Source organism: Piliocolobus tephrosceles, chromosome 5 (assembly GCF_002776525.5).
Source record: "Piliocolobus tephrosceles isolate RC106 chromosome 5, ASM277652v3, whole genome shotgun sequence".
NCBI lineage: Eukaryota > Metazoa > Chordata > Mammalia > Primates > Cercopithecidae > Piliocolobus > Piliocolobus tephrosceles.
Genome location: NC_045438.1, coordinates 114,381,458 through 114,400,887, shown reverse-complemented (window position 1 = coordinate 114,400,887; position 19,430 = coordinate 114,381,458). Strand labels below are relative to the sequence as shown.

The 19,430-nt window shown below is 35.8% G+C and overlaps 1 pseudogene; it reads left to right on the top strand.

Annotated features, from left to right (window-relative positions):
• Positions 1–975: 975 nt before the first annotated feature.
• Positions 976–1,853, top strand: LOC111549795 (annotated as a pseudogene).
• Positions 1,854–19,430: the final 17,577 nt, after the last annotated feature.

Sequence of the window (19,430 nt, the reverse complement as noted above, 5' to 3'; positions counted from 1 at the left end):
TGATCAGAGAAGTCTTCTTCTATGTTATTACTGTGGCAGTGTGAGAGCAGAAGACAAACCCACTTAAGAGAGTGCTTCCCAAAGCACTGTGTATACAGTAAACTGTGGTCCAATGGGAAAATACAAATTAATATAGCCAATAACAGGGTATGAGAAGCTCTTTCTCCCAAAACTCTTGCCAACACAGTACATAGTCAAAAATCATCCTTTTTTTATTTGATAGAAGTATGACATATTTTGTTTTAATTCATGTTTCAATAATTTTGAGTGAAATTGGGCAACTTTATACCTTTAAAAATCTTTCTGTTATGAACTGCCCGTTCTTCACCTTTGCTGGATTGATGTATTTTACATATTAATTTATAAGAGCGTTTTAAAAAGTAAGGACATCAACATATTTAATATGTTTGACAAATATTTTAGCCATTTTCTTCTCTTTTCATTTGACATTATTTTTGTCATGTAGTTATTTTATGTTTTATGGAGTCGAGCTTTCTTTATGACATCAAGCTTTCACTATCACTTAGAAACAATTTATCTTATTCTGTTTTTACAAAATATGTTCTACATTTTTATCTGGTACCTTTATTGTTCCCCTTTTTAAACTTATTGACAATATCAAGGATTGGCAAAGATTTTAAGAAACTAGCCTGCTCATGTATTTCTGGTGGATTTATAAAATGATACATCAACTTAGTAACACAGTCTGACAGTGCTTTATAAAGTGAAACACATACTTTCTTAAGTGATCTAAAATTCCACTCGTGGTCATTTACCCAAGATAAATGAAAGCCTATGTTCACAAAAAGACTTACGCATGGATGTTTGTAGCAGTTTTATTCATAATAGCCAAATCCTGGAAACAACCCAAATATCTATCAACTAGAGAATGGGCTTTTCTGTGCTACCCAGAGAGGGGTCCATATGGTGTTCTAGATTCCTGTCGTAACTTAAAGGTAAACTTTTACAGTATAAAGAGCCCTTGATATCCTGCAAATGGAGGAGGAGGAAGTCCTTAAGTTCCTTGCAGCAGGAACCCATTTAGGTGGCACCAACCTTGACTTCCAAATGAAACAGTACATTTATAAAAAGAAATGTGATGGCGTCTACATCATAAATTTGAAGAGGACCTGGGGGAAGTTTCTGTTGGCAGCTTGTGCCATTGTTGCCATTGAAAACCCTGCTGATGTCTGTGTGATATTCTCCAGGAATACTGGCCAGAGGGCCATGCTGAAGTTTGCTGCTGTCACTGGAGCCACTCCAATTGCTGGCTGCTTCACTCTTGGAATCTTCACTAACCAGATCCAGGCACCCTTCCAGGAGCTGCAGCATCTTTTGGGGACTGATCCCAGGGCTGACCACTGCCTCTCACAGGGCCATCTTATGTTAACTTACATACCATTGCTCTGTGTAACACAGATTCTCCTCTGTGCTATGTGGAGATTGCCATCCCATGCAAAAAGGGAGTTCACTCAGTGGGTTTGATTTGGTGGATGCTGGCCTAGGAACTTCTGCACATGTGTGGTACCATTTCCTGTGAACACCTGTGGGAGGAGATGCCTGATCTCTTCTTCTACAGAGACGCTGAAGAGACTGAAAAAGAAGAGCAGGCTGCTGCTGAAAAGGCTGTGACCAAGGAGGAATTTCAGGGTGAATAGACTTCTCCATCTCCTGAGTTCACCACTGCTCAACCTGAAGTTGCAGACTGGTATGAAGGCATGCACGTGTCCTCTGTGCCTATTCAGCAGTTTCCTTCTGAAGCCTGGAGAGCTCAGCCTGCCACAGAAGACTGATGTGCAGCTCCCACCGCTCGGGCCACTGAATAGGTTGGAGCAACTACTGAATGGTCTTAAGCTGTTCTTGCACCAGTTCTTAAGTAACATGGAAATAAACATTAATTTCTTTAAAAAAAAAATAATAAATAAACCAATGGATATGAAAACTGTGATACATTCACACAATGAAATTAGCAGTATAAAGGAACAAAACACTGTTACATGCAAGAACATGGGTAAACCTCAAAACATGAGAGAAAAAAAGACACAAAGGAGTACCTCCTGTATAGTTCCACTTACATGAAATTCTAGGATGGGTAAAAACTAATATACAGTGGTAAAAATCTGACTTCTGTTGACAGCCAAGATAAAGTAAGCTCTCTACAGCCTTTCTCTCTCACCAATGGCCACCAAAAACTCTAGAGAGAATGCAGAAAACAGCTACTTAAAGACCAAAATAAGCCCAATGGTAAGGAAGTATAATCTCGAAAATCAACTGGTATCATGGGGAATTTCCTGAATTCTTGTTTCCTCTTTTACCTTCTGGCTATGATGTGAGGGTAGGTGGAGTCCTAGAACCGTGCAGCCAGCATACAGAGTAAAACTGGAAAGCAGTACCTCGCATGAGGCAAAGATAAACAGCACGGCAGACATCTAAATATAAAGTACACTTTGCCCTCGAATAATACTGGTTTGAATTGTGCTGGTCCACTAATATGTGAATTTTTTTAATAAAAATATTGAAATTTGTTTTCAAGATTTGCAGTAATTTGAGAAAACTCACAGACAAACCATGTAGCCCAGAAATTAAAAAAAAAAAAAAAAATAGTGTAAAAGTTAGGTATGCTATCAATGCGTAAAATATATGTAGGTACTAGCCTATTTTATTTACTATAAAATAAACACAACTCCATGATAAAAAGTTAAAATGTATCAAATTTTACACAAACACAGGCCATATATGGCACTGCTTTTGAGAGAAATGTAAACATAAACATGTAGTATTCAATTATAACTGGATAAAATTATAGCACATACCATACTACTGTAATAATGTTATAGCTACCTCCTATTGCTATGGCAGTGAGCTCTAGTGTTGTGAGTATCCACTTAAAATGTTGTGCGATGCTAGTTATCTCCACGTGGGCAGTTTGTCTCTCCAAGAAATTGTGCATCACACTAAAAAGCGATCTCCTGTGGTTCTTGTGTATTTTTCATGTTTAATGCAATACTGTAAACCTTGAATAACACCATGGGTCCCATACAAAGTGTCACTAGTGATGCTAAAAGTGCTCCCAAGAAGCAGAGGAAAGTTGTAATATTACAAGAAAAAGCTGAGTTGCTTGATATGTACTATAGATTGAGGTCAACAGCTGCAGTTGTCTACCATTTCGAGGTAAGTGAATCCAGTGTAAGAACTATTGTTAAAAAAATAATAATACATTTAATTTTTAAAAAAGGAAGCTTGTGAAAACATCACTGCAGCTACACCAGCAGGTTTGAAAACCTACCACTTTTTGTGAAATACATTTTATCTCATATTGAAAATATAGCTTTTAAGTGGGCGTAGGATTGCTATAAGGCATATCTATAAACTCTAATAGGATTCGAGAGGAAGTAAAGTCGTTATATGACAACTTAAAGCAAAAAGAAGGTGAAGGATCTAAAACTGAAGAATTGAATGCCAGTGAAGGGTGGTTTGATAATTTTAGAAAGAGGTTTGGCTTTTAAAATGTCAAAAGGAGAAGAAGCTTCTAACGACCAAGAGGCAGCAGGGAGTTTCCAGATGCCATTAAGAAAATCATTGAGGAGAAAGGATATCTGCCTGAGCAGGTTTTCAATGGAGATGAAAGATAATGCTCTATTCTACGGGGGGGAAAAATGCCACGAAGGACATTTATTATCAAGGAAGAGAAGTGAGCATCAGCACTTCAGGCAGGAAAGGACAGGCTAACTCTACTTTTTGTGCAAATACAGTCAGGTTCATAATCAGGATTGTCCTTATCTATAAAGCCGCGAACCTCCAAGCCTTGAAGGGAGAAAATAAACACTGGGCAACAGGAACACTTCTTCTGGATGGGTTCCATCGATGCTTTGTCCCTGAAGTCAGGAAGTGCCTTGCCAGTAGGGGACTGACTTTTAAGTTCTTATTTGGCAAAAATACCAATAAATTGATAACGAACAATGCCCCTGGACACCCAGAGTGTCATGAGTTCAACACCAAAGACGTCAGTTCTACTTTCCCCCAAACACAACGTATCTAATTCAGCCTCTAGATCAGGAGGTCATAAGGATCTTTAAGGTTCATTACACACAGTATTTTATGGAAATGATTGTCAATGCTATGGAACAGAATCCTGACAGAATATCATAAAAATTGTGAAGAATTACACCAGTCAAGATGCCATCATCTTTATGGAAAAAACTGTAAAAGCCCATTAAGCCCAGAACAATAAATTCCTCCTGGAGAAAACTGTGTCCAGATGTTGTACATTACTTAATAGGATGTACAACAGAGCCAATCAAAGAAATCATGTAAGAGACCGTGGATGTGGGAAAAATGATGGTGGGCAGAGAGGCAACAAAGGGTTGTCATATATGAATCTTGGAGCTAATAGATAACCATACCAGAGGAATTAACAGAATATGATTTGGTGAAGATGAGCACTTCAGAACCAGTGCCAGAGGATGAGGAAGAAGACATAAAAGAAGCAGTGCCAGAAAACAAATTGATATCAGATCATCTGGAAGATACGTTTGAATTATTCAGCACTGCTTTTTATTTATTATGTGATATGGGCCATTCTGTGACATGGATGCTGAAAATAAGGCCAATGGTGGAAGAATTGGTATCATATGTAAATATTTTTAGAGATATTTTGAAAAAGCAAAAAAGTCAATTAGAAATTATAGTGTAGTTCCATAAAATTATACGGAGGATGCCTGCCTCTCTTGCCTCCTCTTCTACCTCCCCCAGTTCTTTGGCCTCTGCCACCCCTGATACAGCAAGACCAACCCCTTCTCTTCCTCATCCTCCTCCTCAACCTACTCAACACGAAGATGATGGGAACAAAGACCTTTACGATGACCAACTTCCATTTAATGAATAGCATATTTTCTCTTTCTTATGATATTCTTAATGGCATTGTCTTTTCTCTAGTTTACTTTATTGTAAGAATACAAAATATGTGCTAGTCAACTGTTTATGTTATTAAGGCTTCTGGTCAACTGAAGGCTATTGACAGTTAAGGGTTGGGGGAATCACACGTTATACACAGATCTTTGATGTATGGGGGTTGGTGTCAATAAACCCATCATTGTTCAACTGTACTAATTTTAAAATACATCTCAAGATATAATCTGTATGACCTTGGGCAAGACAAAAATTTGAGATCTAATGAGCAAACTCATTCAAAATCAATGGAATGATTCATAAAGAAAAAGATTAATAAATTGGACTTCATCACAATTAAAAACTTCTGCTCTTTGAAAAGTTTTAAGAACTTTTAAAATATATTAATTTTTAAGCCAGATTGGAAGAAAATATTTCTGAATTAAGTAGGTAGTAAAGGACATGTGTTCAGAATATGTAAGTAACTCCCATAATTAATAATAAGAAAACTTAAAACCCAATTAAAAACTGGGAACAATTTGAGCAGACATGTTACAAAGAAAATGCAGGAATGGCTAATATGCACATGAAAAGAGGTTTAACATCATTTGTCATTAAGGAAATGCAGCTCAGAAACACAATGAGGTATCACTGCATACCTCTTACAATGGAAATAAAAACACCAAACGATACCAAATTCTAGTGATGATGCACAGCTACTGGTACTCTCATACATTGCTGATGGGAATGCAAAATACTACGGTCACTTTTGAAAATAGTTTTATTTTCAAAATAAATAGTCTTCTAAATTAAATACATCCTTACTATACGACTCAGCAATCCTACTCCCAGATATTGGTCCAAGAGCAAAAAAACAAACAAACAAACAAAAAAACACCAGGAAAACTATAGGTAAATGTTTATAGTAGCTTTACAGCATAATTGTCACAAACTTCAGTCCAAAAGTTCTTTAGCTGCCAGATTGATAAAAAGATGATACATTCATATAATAGAATATTACTCAGCCACATAAAAGACTACATTATTTATAACTCACAACATGGATGAATCTTAAATATATTACATTCAATCGGAGTCCGGACTCATAAGGTTACATACTGTGTAATTCTATCTACATCACATTTTGCAACAGCCAAAACTATAGCAATAAATAAGAGATCACTGGTTATCAGGAGTTAGCAATGGGGAAAGTGACTACAAAGGGCAACCTGAAGGAATTGGGAAGATAATAAAATTTGTTGATTGTGATATTGGGTGAATATGGGCTTACATGAGTCTGCATTAATCAAAGCTCATTGAACAATACACCACAAAGGAATTATTTTGGCATAGATTAATAAACTAGTTCTCCAAGTTAATACCTTCCCCTCTGACTATCAAATCTCAAAAAGAACAAATGGTCTGGGCATGGTGGCTCATGCCTGTAATCCCAAGACTTTGAAAGGCCAAGGCAGGTGGATCACTTGAGGTCAGGAGTTCGAGACAAGCCTGGCCAATATGACAAAAGCCTATTCCTACTAAAAATACAAAAAAAATTAGCCAGGCATGGTGGCACACTCCTATAATCCCAGCTACTTAGGAGGCTGAAGCAGGAGAATCAATTGAGCCCAGGAGGCAGAGGTTGAAGTGAGCTGAGATCGTGCAACTGCACTCCAGTCTGGGCAACAGAGTGAGACCCTGTCTCAAAAAAAAAAAAAAAATATATAGTTACGTGTAAATTCTTCAAATGTAAATTTAGAAAAAAATTATTTTTCATACTGTATACTACAGCTTTAAGCAATGCTTGTATTTCTTTTTAATGATACGAGGTCTCACTCTGTCACCTAGGTTGATAACAGCTCACTATAACCTCGAACTCCGGGGCTCAAGCAATCCTCCCACCTCAGCTCCCAAAGTGCTGGGATTACAGGTGTGAGCCACTGTGTCCACATATAGAATGCATTTTTTTTTTTACCCGTATATGTCTTTTTATGTTTTCAATTTTGGAACAAAATGTTATTTAAATGTGTCAACTTGACTGAGCTAAGGGATGCTCAGATAGCTGGGAGAACATTTCTGGGGTGTGTCGGTGAGGGTGTTTCTGGAAGAGACTAGCATTTGAATCAGTAGACTGTCAAAAAGATCACTCTCACTCTACTGGCATCATTCAATCTCTTGAGGTTCCAAATAGAACAAAAAGCAGGAGGAAGGGCAAATTTGCTCTACCTTCTTGAGCTGGGACATTCATCTTCTCCTACCCTTTGACATTGGAGCTCCTTATTCTTAGGCCTTCAGACTCCAGTAGTGCATCCCTCCCACTCTTGTTCTCAGGCCTTCTCCCTTGGACTTGGAGTTACACCAATAGGATATGAATCTATTTATATATCACATACACACACACACATAACCTGAATATATATATTCTATTAGTTTGTTTTCCCTGGAGAACCCTAACTAATATAAAATAGTCTCAGGGCTCAAAGCAAATAAATCATTATGAAATAGAGAAATGAATAGTAAGATATAAAATTGTACATATCTGTATATGAATCACATTAAAAAGTTCTTGTTAATTTTTTAGATTGGTGTATTAAGAGCAGGGGGAGTAGTCACTGAAGAACATAAAGTTGATATAGCTTGTATATTTCTCCCCAGCCAAATATGTTGAATTCTAATCCCACTGTTGAAGGTGGGACCTAGCGGGAAATGACTGAATTATGGGGGTGGATTTCTCATGAATGGTTAAGCACCATCCCCTCTGTGCTCTTCTCATGATAGTGAGTGAATTCTCATGAGATCTGGTAATTTAAGTGTGCAGTGCTCCCCCTTTGCTCCGACTCTGCCTTGTGAGACACCTGTGCTCCCTTCACTTTCCACCATGTTGGAAGCTTCCTTAGGCCTCCCCAGAAGCAGAGGCCATTATGCTTCGTGTACAGCCTGCAGAACCATAAGCCAATTAAGCCTCTTTTCTTATAAATTAGCTAGTCTCATGTATTTCTTTACAGCAATGCAAGAACAACCTAATACATATGCTGAGTTTTTGAATATGTATTATGTGTTATGTATATAAATATGTACCATTTAATATACATTATTATGTTTTTGTATATGTAGTAAAATTATCTCATAATTTTATATGTCTATAGATAATATTTACTAAAATTTTCAATATTTTACATGACAGTATGCTTGAACATTATATAGGCACTGTGTCTACATATATATTGTATTTTGCTTTTCTTTTGATCACTCTGCCCTACTTGAAGTGTTTCCTATTGTCACATTCATGATTTTTTTTAATCCAGAAGTATTGAGTTTCATTTTAACTGATGACCATGAAATATTTGTCACACACTATGATTTTTTTCTGATGGATGTTTTGGTTTTTGTCATGTAATGCATGACTCTGTCATAAAAGCTGGTTTTAATTCTTTGTGACCAAACCCACACATTTAAATATCTTTAAATCATGGAGTCACAGTAATTTCTAAATTCTGTTTTGATTAAAACTCATCTGATTCCATTTGTTGAATTTATAATCATTGTTCATTTCTAAATTAACTTTGTGACACAGATACTCCAATACTTATTTTCTATTCAATAGTCACTCCTCAAAGATTATCAGTCATTTCTATAATGTTGCCAATTTTTAAATTTGCATGATTGTATTATTATAAATGTTAAGAATCTGGCTGCACAGGCAGCAGGGAATGTCTATCAGGTGTAGGGGAAGACATATGCTTAAGTTTAATAAAATTAGTTTAAATAGTGTGAAGTGAGACCAAGTCAAGTCCCCAAGACAAAATGTTAAGACTTCTTGGGCAATACTTCTTGACATTAAGAAAGTATCTTGGTTATGAATCAGAAAGGCCTGATATGACATGAGGAAGACAGATAACAAAGTCTACCCTGAGAACAGGGCATTACTATTTCTTAGATGTTCAGGGCTATCCAAAGCAAAATAGTAGGGTAATTTCTATGTTTCGTGTAGCCCCTGGCATATTACTACATTGTAGAAATATGAAAATGTTTTGTAGCAATCTAGTTTATGCATCCCAAGTGGATTATTTTAAATTTCTCTGTTTATAAAGGGATCTCAAAACTGACTTTATTTGCAAACATTTGTAAAAAAAATAAAGCCAGATCTTCTTTTGTGTTGGAGAAAACTCCTGATTGTCATTGAAAAGGTGACCCTACTTAATACACAGTGTTCCATTCAGTTCAAACAGGCTCTCAGAAAGGTAATTTGGGTCAGGAATTTTAAAAAATGTCACATCATTTATTAGTACTCTTCTTTTTAGAAGAACTTACTGGCATGTCTTCTCATTCTTTGCAGTGGCTGAGGTTTAATATTTAGAATTTCAAGATATAACTATACCATATTATATATATATACACACACATATATATGTATACACACATATATAGCATCATACACTTTATATGTATATAAACACACATATATAGCACACGCACACACACACACATATATATAGCATCATACACTTTACAAAATATAAGTGTAAAGATTAGTTTTTCAATGCCTAAATCCCATGTAAAATATGTACTGCACTGAACACTCAAGGAATGAATTGTTGGGTAATTAAATTCTCAATTCTTTTATTTTCCATCCAGGACTCTTTCTCCCCATTTAGTTGGCAATTTCTAATATATTATGAACTAGGAAATTGGAAAGCAAAGCTTAATAAAATTTTTGATAAAATAAGAATAGTCTGTGAACACTGATCTAAAGGAACTAGTCTGTAAGTGAAACACACATGTATTTAAGACATCTGTTATCTGCTCAGAGGAATTTCACTATTTTCAGATTCCATGGATAGGCTCATTGTGGTTTTACCCTGCTAGAGGACAAACACAATTTGTGCTTGTATATTTGATTGTAACTATTGCTTAGCATTTTGTTGCACTTAAAGTCATTTTTTTCCAGTATATAAAAAAATTAACTTTGTGGTAATAGCTATGCTTCATTGTGTACCTGATTCTTACACTGTTCAGCTACAATTTAAGGGGTGACTACTATGCATAATCCTATTCTAACACTCACAATAATTCTGAAAAATAAAACTGTTTTCCTCTCTTAAAACATAAGAAAACTGAGGTTAAAATTATTGAGTAATTTTTCAAACAGGATACAACTAGGAAGTGGCATTGTTGAGATTCATGCTCTCTGCCCAATCCAAAATTCACAGATTTCTTAGCATTTAGCTCCATGCTGTCTGACTGTTTCTTCTGGATTTTCAGAGAATGCTATAGTCTTTAATCAGTCTCCTTTTTGTCAGTATCTACTAACACAGAAACATCTCTAGGGAAATCTTTAGAGAGCCTATTCTCATTTTCCCTTCAAAGAAGAAAGAAGGGAGGATAGAACGTCCCCAGTGCTGGCCAAGGTTACAGTCTGAATTCTGTGCTACCAGACCTGGAGTTGCACATTCTTGCTGAGACAACCTAGGAAGCTCAGAATAAGAGTGACAGACAAGTTGGTTGGATCACAAGGTTCAAATACCACAGATGCAAAGTCCTATTACTAGATTAGGCAACATAAACCATGAATCTAGTGGGTGGCTCAGTCACAAGAAAATGAAACCAATAAAGAGGTTAGATATGGGCAGATATGGTCAACACTGAGTAGGAGTGGGATTCAGGGTATTATTAGTGCAGTCACAGGCATCTGGAACTGGCAGTAAGATCCTGGAGGGAGGAGATCATGTCTCATTTTTTCATTGACTCCTCAGCACCCAAGAAAGTGTCTTTTTTGTTAATTGCTGTATTTAAGGGTAATCATGGAATTGGGCTGGACTGCAAACATGTAGCAAAGGTCTGCTTAGCTTAAAATACCAGTGACAAATAAAGGAGATGGAGAGAGTGCCAGGATAAGAACTAGAATTCCTGTGCAGGGGTGGAGTCGGATGAGAGCACACGGCTAAGACATTTCCTTCCATTTTTATGCTGCCACCCTCGGAAAAGTCGGCAAGGACTCTGTCACAGTGACACTCGCAGTAACTTACATATCAATTCTTGGTAGCCTTGATCAGACATTTTAAATCCTCTCCATTTCATCATAGCCAGTTTCTCAATGAATGTTGATTTTTTTTTTTTTTGTTTGCTTTTATTTAGTTTTGCTTGTTCTTGATGGACAAATACAGCAATTAGATGTCTAGAGGCTCTGCAAAGGTTTGCCTGTGCATGCAGGAAAAAGAACAAATGAAGAGCTTTTTTCTCACTGCAGTGCTGGTATCTTTGACTATCATTTTTATCTCTGCTAAGACTATCACACTTCTTTTTTATTTTCTCAGCTTAGCACTGGACTCTCAGGCCTTTTATGATATATGTAACTCAATGGGATAGTAGGAAACAAATGCTTCTGCATGAAGAAGTCACTCAGTTTTGGATCTAGTATTCTATTTTACCTGTAGTAATTTACTAGATTGTAGAATTATTAACAAATTTTTGAGAGCTAACAAGTATGATTCCCCAGATTCAGAATCCAACACTTCTTCACCGTAAACCAGTTCTTCACATAGGTCCTGGGTCAGTGTACTTTTGCAAGATGTTCAAGGTATAAGATGTCATTTTTGATAGCATATGATGATAGTTAGCAATGGTCAAAAATAAGTGTCTCCGTGAAAGCACAACTGTTGTAATGTACATGTACCTTTTTCTGTCAACTATGAATTTGAAAACAAAATTACACTGCTTTGCAAGTGTCGAAGCTCTTTACGTTGTACTTTAAATAAATGATATTTTATGGGAAGAAGCTGAGTGTTTTCTTACTGTACTGAATGAGTTACCAGGGTGTTCCCTTGTCACTTATTATATCCCCTAAGATGCAGCGATGATATGAATCATCATCATTATAATTTTATTTTAATTAGTTTTTATAGGCTTAAAAATTAATTTCCCTTAATATGTATCTTTTTCTTTAAAAATATAATTAGTTTTCTACATGAATTTGCTCATATCTTAAAATGCTAAGAATGCCTATAAATTAAACAAAGTAAACTTTCTCCAGTCTGCCATACTAACCTGAAGACTTTATCTAAATTTACAAAGAAGAATGTTGTTTCCTTCCAAAATCAATCCCATCATTAGGGTGAAGAAAGAAAACCTGGAAAGGTTTTTTCTACAATTGTATAATTAGTACCAATCAGTACTAAAACGGTTGTGAGAAAACTGCTTCTCTCTGCTAGAGGAGGAAACAGATGTGAGATTTAAGAGGACAAAGGAAAAAGAGGTAGGTGCTCTGTGCATTAGGTGTGATTGCTTCTGTATTAGATCTCTAATGCTTCATAACAAATTACTACAAACTCAGTGGCTTATAAAAATACTAACATATTATCTCACTGTTTCCCTGAGTCAAGAGTTTGGCACTTTAGCTAGGTCCTCTGTTCAGTGTCTCTCAAGACAAAGTCAATATGATAGCTGGCTTCACCTGCATTGAGAGACTTAACTAAGGAAAGATCCACTTCAAAGATTTCCCAAGTTGTTGGCAAAATTTGTTTCCTGTGGATGTATGACTGAGGGCCTGTTATCTTCCTGGCTTGCTGCCAGAGATTAGGATTACTCTCACCACCCACAGACCTCTATCAGGTCCTTGCCATGTGGCTCTCTAACATGGAAGACTGGCTCCTTTGAGGCAAGCAGGAGAGTTGCTCTCATGCTTTGAAACACTTCTTTCAGCAATGCCCCTGCTCTCTTTTAAAGGATCACTTGGTTAGATTAGGCCCACCCAGGATAATCTCCCTTTTAATGAACTCAGAGTTAACTGATTTGGGACCTTAATTGCATCCAAAAAATCTCTTAGCCTTTGTCATAAAATGTGACCTAATCATGGGAATAAAACTCATTGTATTCAGAGTCCTGTCCTCACTCAGAGAGGGGATGATATAGTGGACACCAGGGAGCAGGAATCATGGGTGCCATCTCAGATCCAGCCCACCACAGCCTCTTCAAGTTAATGCTTGTTCTAAAAAGAGCAGTATGCATTCTGCTGATTGATATCCTTGAAGCACATAAGATTTTCTTTCCTAGAAATCAGGGCTGCTACTTCAAAGTTGAAGTAAATGTGTGAGATAAAGGAAAAATGAGCAATAGTACTCTGGAAACAAATTATCATTTTACTTCCAGTTGTATGGTGACCCTGGCTAACCCTCTAACTCCCGCAAAAAATAATACCTAAAAATGCACAGCATTTAAAAATATCTCTAATGCATCAATAAGCTATCAATTTATCAGAAATACTCAAAGGCTTAAAGCTAAATGAAAACACACACCCATGGTGGTAAGCGAGGCATTAACATTGGTGTTTACCTGCAGATTGTTGAACCCAGAAACTGAATGTACTTGAGAGAAAGGAGACAATGCCCAGGAGCTTCAAAATGAAAAGTCAAATAGAAAACCCCTCACATCAAGCTAGAATCCTGCTGTATAAGAAGTTGTTTATTTTCTTTTGTTGGAGTTCTTCAGAGAAACAGAACCAACAGGATAAGAGAAGAAAGAGAACTAGAGAGGGGGAGCTTTATTTTAAGGAATTGGCTCATGTGATTGTAGAAGTTTGACAAGTCCAAAATCTGCAGGGTAGACTGGCAGGCTGGAGACCCAGGGAAGAACAGCAATGTGAGTTCAAAGGCAGTCTACTGGCAGAATTTCTTCCTGCTTGGAAGAGGTTAGTCTTTATTAATACCTTCTACTGCTGTGAGGCCCACCCATATTATGAAATGTAATTTGTTTTATTAAAACTTCATTGATTTAAATGCTAATTTCATCTAAAAACACCTTCACAGAAACATCTAGAATAATTGATAAAATATCTGATTGCTGTGGCCTAGCCAAATTGACACACAAAAAATTAACCATCATGTCCCTTCAGGTTTGTGTGAACTAGAATTAAACATGCCAACTTAAGGGAGACAAAAAAAAATTGTCTTAAATTCTGTCACAGAATAGAAAAAAGACAAAACATTTGAGTATTTATAAGATAATTCATAGGCAGGTTTGTAGTCTGTATTAGTCCGTTCTCACATTGCTATAAAGAACTAGCTGAGGCTGGGTAATTTATAAAGAAAAGAGGTTTAATTGTCTCCTGGTTCTGCAGGAGGTATAGGAAGCATGGCTGGGGAGGTCTCAGCAAACTTACAATTATGGCTGAAGGTGAAGAAAAAGAAGCCCCATATTACCTGGCCGGAGCAGCAGGAAGAGAGAATGAAGGGGAAGGTGCTACATACTTTTAAACAACCAGATCTCGTGAGAACTCACTCACTGTGATGAGAATAGCAAAGGGGAAGTCGGCTGCCGTGATCCAATCACCTCCCAACAGGCCTCTCCACCACATTGGGGATCACAATTCAACACGAGATTTGGGTGTGGAAACAAATCCAAAACATATCTTCGTGTAACCAAATTTACCCTAGCTTGGTGTACTGAAAATGACTCAAAAGTTTAACATAAACGCAGGTACCTGATAGAAACGAATACAAATCATCCCCCTACTCTTCAAACTAAGAAGAGTACCTTCACATAGGCCTCAAAGTATATTACATAATAATATTCCTCAAAATATGAGTTCACCATTGTAAATCACACACACACATGCATGCACCAAGAAGGCATCATGAAAAGGAAGCAGAGAAAAAACCAAAGTAAAATAAGAGGTTCTGGCCATCACTGTAAGAAGAGTGACTGAAATAAAACAGGTACGGTTTGAAAAGGAAGAATCACAGCTTTCATTATTTTGGGTGATATGATTGTCTATATAAAGTACCCCAAAGTGTCCACAGATAAATTTTCAGCACCTATAGAAGAATATAACAAGTTTGCTGGATACATTATCACTGCAGAAAATTAACTGAATTCCAACTGAATTTCCTGTCAACAAAAAGGTAGAAAATATCATAAAAATGCATTATTTACATTACCATAAAAATATACATATCTAGGAGTAAGTCTAAAAAGATGTATAAGATCTTCATGAAAAAAATACTATAATGAAATATATTAAAGTCTAATATAAAGCAAGATATAACAAGTTCATACATTTAAAAATCAATGCTGAAAGATTTCAATTCTTATAGACTCAATAAAATTACAGTAAAAATTCTAACATCCTTAGAATTACTTTAATAAGATAGTAAGTAAGACTGTGGAGTGCATGTGCAGAGATTTCAGTTATAAATGAAAACAGAATGGAGAGTCTCAAAACAGTGCCCCAAAATATACAGAAACTTGACTTATGACAGAACTATACTGTGGATCAGTGATGGAAATATTGATATGAAATTAAAAAATAAATTGATCTCTAGCTACTTACCCCCAAACAAATTCATGAGTGATTAAAATCTAATGTAAAAAGTGAAACCATAAAACTTTCTCAGCAGGCATATAGGAAAATAATTTTGCTATAGGAGACATATCTTACAAAAGATATAAATACATAAACCATAAGGAATACTTAAGAATCTTCTGCTCATCAAGACTCCAGAAAGAGAATGAGAAGTCTACCACAGTACGGGAAGAAGATGACTGGAATGTGAATAATTTACAGAGGACTATTATCTAGGATAAACAAAGAACTCACATAACTGTACAAGAAAAAGATAAGCAATAAAAGTGAGCAAAATATTTGGATTGACATTTAACAGAAGAAGTACCTGAGTGATCCATAAACATGTAAGATGATATTTAAACTCATTGGTAACCAGGGAACTACAAATTTAAAAAGCACACCTCCAAGATGGATAAAATTTAAAATCATGCAAGTGCTGGCAAGGATTTGGAACAAGTATATTTGTACTTTGCTACTTGGAGTGGATTGTAAATTGGAAAACAATTAGGCATTGTCAGTTAAAGATTATGTTCATGTCGTTTAACCCAGAATTTCTATTTCTAAATGCATACTGTAGCACAATGCTTCCCAGGTTTTCAAATTATGGCACATGTAAACAATGGAAGTATGCAAATAATCTATACTGGTGTAAATTTTAGGGATTATGAGAGTACTCATAATGAGGCACAGATTTTAAAATGTCTATTAGGTTCTTTTTGGATTATATATTAATATCTTTAAAGTAAATTTTTAAATATTGAATTCAATATTAAATTAATCTGAAAGTTCTAAATAATATGATTTAAAATATTTGAGAATGTTCAATTTTTTCATGACTATAACTTTATCAGACCTATACTTGAATTTGCCATGTGCAATCCCTTATCATGACTCCTGCATAATGAATACTACAGATAACCAAAAACCAGCATCAGCAATAATTCACTCAAATAGGTGGTAAAAAGTTTAATTTCTCAAAATCAATAAACATGCACAACAGTTGTAACTATATTTAGAGTAGAAAACAGATCTTCCTTTTTTCCCAAGGTAAAGTTGCAAATAATGCAAAAATGTGAACATACTTTAAATTCAGTTAGTATTTTTCTGTCAACAATTTCAAAATCATGCAGAAGTATGAATATGTATAAAGCCAATTGTAGCAAGCCTTTTTCTTAATAAAAGTACACATTTGTCATAATTAAACAGAACTATCTGTTATATTTGAAGGCAGGAATTCAGGAATAACATCTGGTGACCCCAAAACCCAAGTCTTGACCAGTCTCCCCTCTGCTTTTTGGCTGTGCTTTTTAGGCTGTGCTTTTTGGCCATCTGGAACACAAGCTCTCAGCAGTTCCTAGGGTCCCTTATCAACTATAGGCAATGGTTCACTTTGAAGCCAACTTTTCAAATAGATGTCCATGGGACAAAGCATTTTAGCATCTACGGACACTTAGTGTGCTCACAACTGAAGGAGAACATGGAGTACCATATCTGACTCCTTTTGCTCTGGTAATCCTCTGAGGAGAGTGTAATGAAGCAGGCAGTGTTTGGAGCAACTTGTCCAGGGGTTCTAGCTAACCCAGGCCTCACTAGATAATTTCAGGATGGAGACCACTATTTTGTAGCACAATCTGTAACTTCATATGGCACGACTCTTGAAAAGCTCTATTATAGAAAAATTCTTTTGCATGTCATCAGGCATGTGTACCAAAAATGTTCATTGAAGTACTATTTCTAAAAGCAAAAATTATAGGAAACAAATCAAATGTCAAACAAAGTAAAAAATATGAGACAATGGAATACTTTACTCCATTGAAAATGAACATATTCTAACCACATGCAATAGCATTAGCCAAGAGTATAATGCAGAGCAAAGAAGCAAGTTAAAATTATAGACAAATTAAGCAATATATTATAGACATTTACTTGGATGTTATAATACAATATACATGGTACATGTTATAAGTAAGAATAAATTTTAAAAGAGAAAATAATAAACACAAAAGTTTATGATCATGATTCATTCGAGAATGGAATGGGAAAGAATCAGAAACTGACACAAGAGGGACTTCAAAGTTAACCATAACGTTTTGCTGTCCCTATAAAATGGAAGGTACTCAAGTGATCATTATGTTCTTTATGTCTTACTATTTATGTCTTTATGTCTTACTATGTCTATTGTGCTTCATGTCTTACTGTATTTTATGTTATTTTCTTCTTATTCATAATCTAATAAAGACAAACAATGATAAGATATATCCTGGATATTTTTAAATGTAAGTGGTCCCTAATATGAAAGCAATTATGTAAGTAAATGCAGCCATTACACTTAAAATCTCTACTATTTATTATAACTGGAATACAGAACTGTACAGAATGTTGTTTTGTTCTTCTCAAGAAGGTAATATCTCTAATTCTTATTAAGAAAATGATATTTTTTAAATTTTGTATATAAAAATGTCTTTTCTATTATTTTGTCCTGATGCTTGGATGTCCACACTCACATTGCTAATTAAGACTGGATCTGTCACATTGGAGTAAATGTGGCATAAAAAAGGCATAAAAAAAAATAGGCCACGGAGCACTCAAATCCATAGGCCCAATATTTATCTATTTCTTCATTAACTTTATGATCGACTAATATTGGCTTATCATGAGGCCAAAAGGGGTGACCAAATCTAACAAGATCTCAGCCTTAGGAGAGCTCATATTCCAAAGGAGGGAGAAAGCATAAACAAATGCTGCATAGGAGTGAGTTCCTATCTACACAGTAGATCCTGTAAAACAAGAAGGGCTTCACTCTTACAATCTTGAAAGTCTGCGTAAGAGTTGTGTAGCCCCCAGATGAAAAATCAGATAGCTGCAAGGAAATTACAGACCACCAGGAACTCTTGCTGGAAAAAGTGTAGCTCAAAAGCAGTTGGACCCACAGGTTTGTACTGTATGTGGATGTGAGATCCAATTTTATAATACTTATGAAATGTGGGAACCCTACAACAAGAAATTCATATAGGAGTATATAAAATCAATGAAGCTGTAGGAACTCTGCCATGCAGAACTGAAAGGGAGATTGCCCTGTGACTATGTTTCCTAGAACAGAGTGTGTGGGATTCTCATGAAAAGTATGATAATTCTCATGAAAAGTATGATAAACTTACAAGGATTACAAAATATTCAAGGAATAAATCTTTATAAAGAGGAGCTATAATATGGTAACAAACAGAATTTGAACATAAGGAAATAGGAAATGAGCTTAGTAAGTTTAAAATGCTCAAAGAAATTAAAAAAGAGGAATTTTAAAAACTAAAAAGCAAGAACATAGAAGTTAGATTTTTTAGAGTTGTATGACATGAGTTGATCAGAAAGACTTGTTTGAGGCATTGTTAAAAACTAAAAGAAAATGTTGATGGTAAAGTAAATAATTATATAACTTAACTTTCTTTAATATAAAGTTCCTTTGGAAAGAATTTTCCTAAAATGGTAAAGAAAATCCAGAGAATCTTCTAGGCAGCTGAGGAAATCAAATGGTTCTACTTTGCAGCAAAATAATGCATTTACTAACATTTCCACCAATATCACCTTAAAAAATTGCAACACATTGATTCTTTCGGTGTTTAGAGAATCCCTCTTCCATGGGTCACAGGTTATAAAGCAACTAAGTTACCACTGGTACTTGAATGTTGGTCGGAGTGTGTGTTCTTTTAATATTGTGACACCAATACAAATCTCCAGAATGCTAAATGCCATCTGCATTGTTACTCTTTTCAATGTATTATGCTTCTATGAAGCTTTTATTATTGCTGCCATATTTTAGTATGGCTTGACTAGCAGGAAATGAGATAAATACCTTACATTAATCACTTTATTTAAATCTCCTACAATGCAAAACGCAAGTATCATTCTCATTTCACAGATGAGACACTGAGAAGTTAGTAACTTGCCCAGACAACTGGAAAGAGGTGGTGTCAAATTCAAACCTGTGAATTTTATGTCCTGAATCCCCACACTATAAAGCAAGAGGATATTTCTTTCTCTCTCTCTCTTACACACACACACATACTCTCTCTCTCTCTCTCTCTCTCTCATTCTCTCACTTTTAAATTGAGACTGGGACTTGCTCTGTCATCCAGGCTGGAGTACAGTGGTGCAAGGCTCACTACAGCCTCAAATTCCAGGGCTCAAGCAATCCTACCATTTCTGCCTG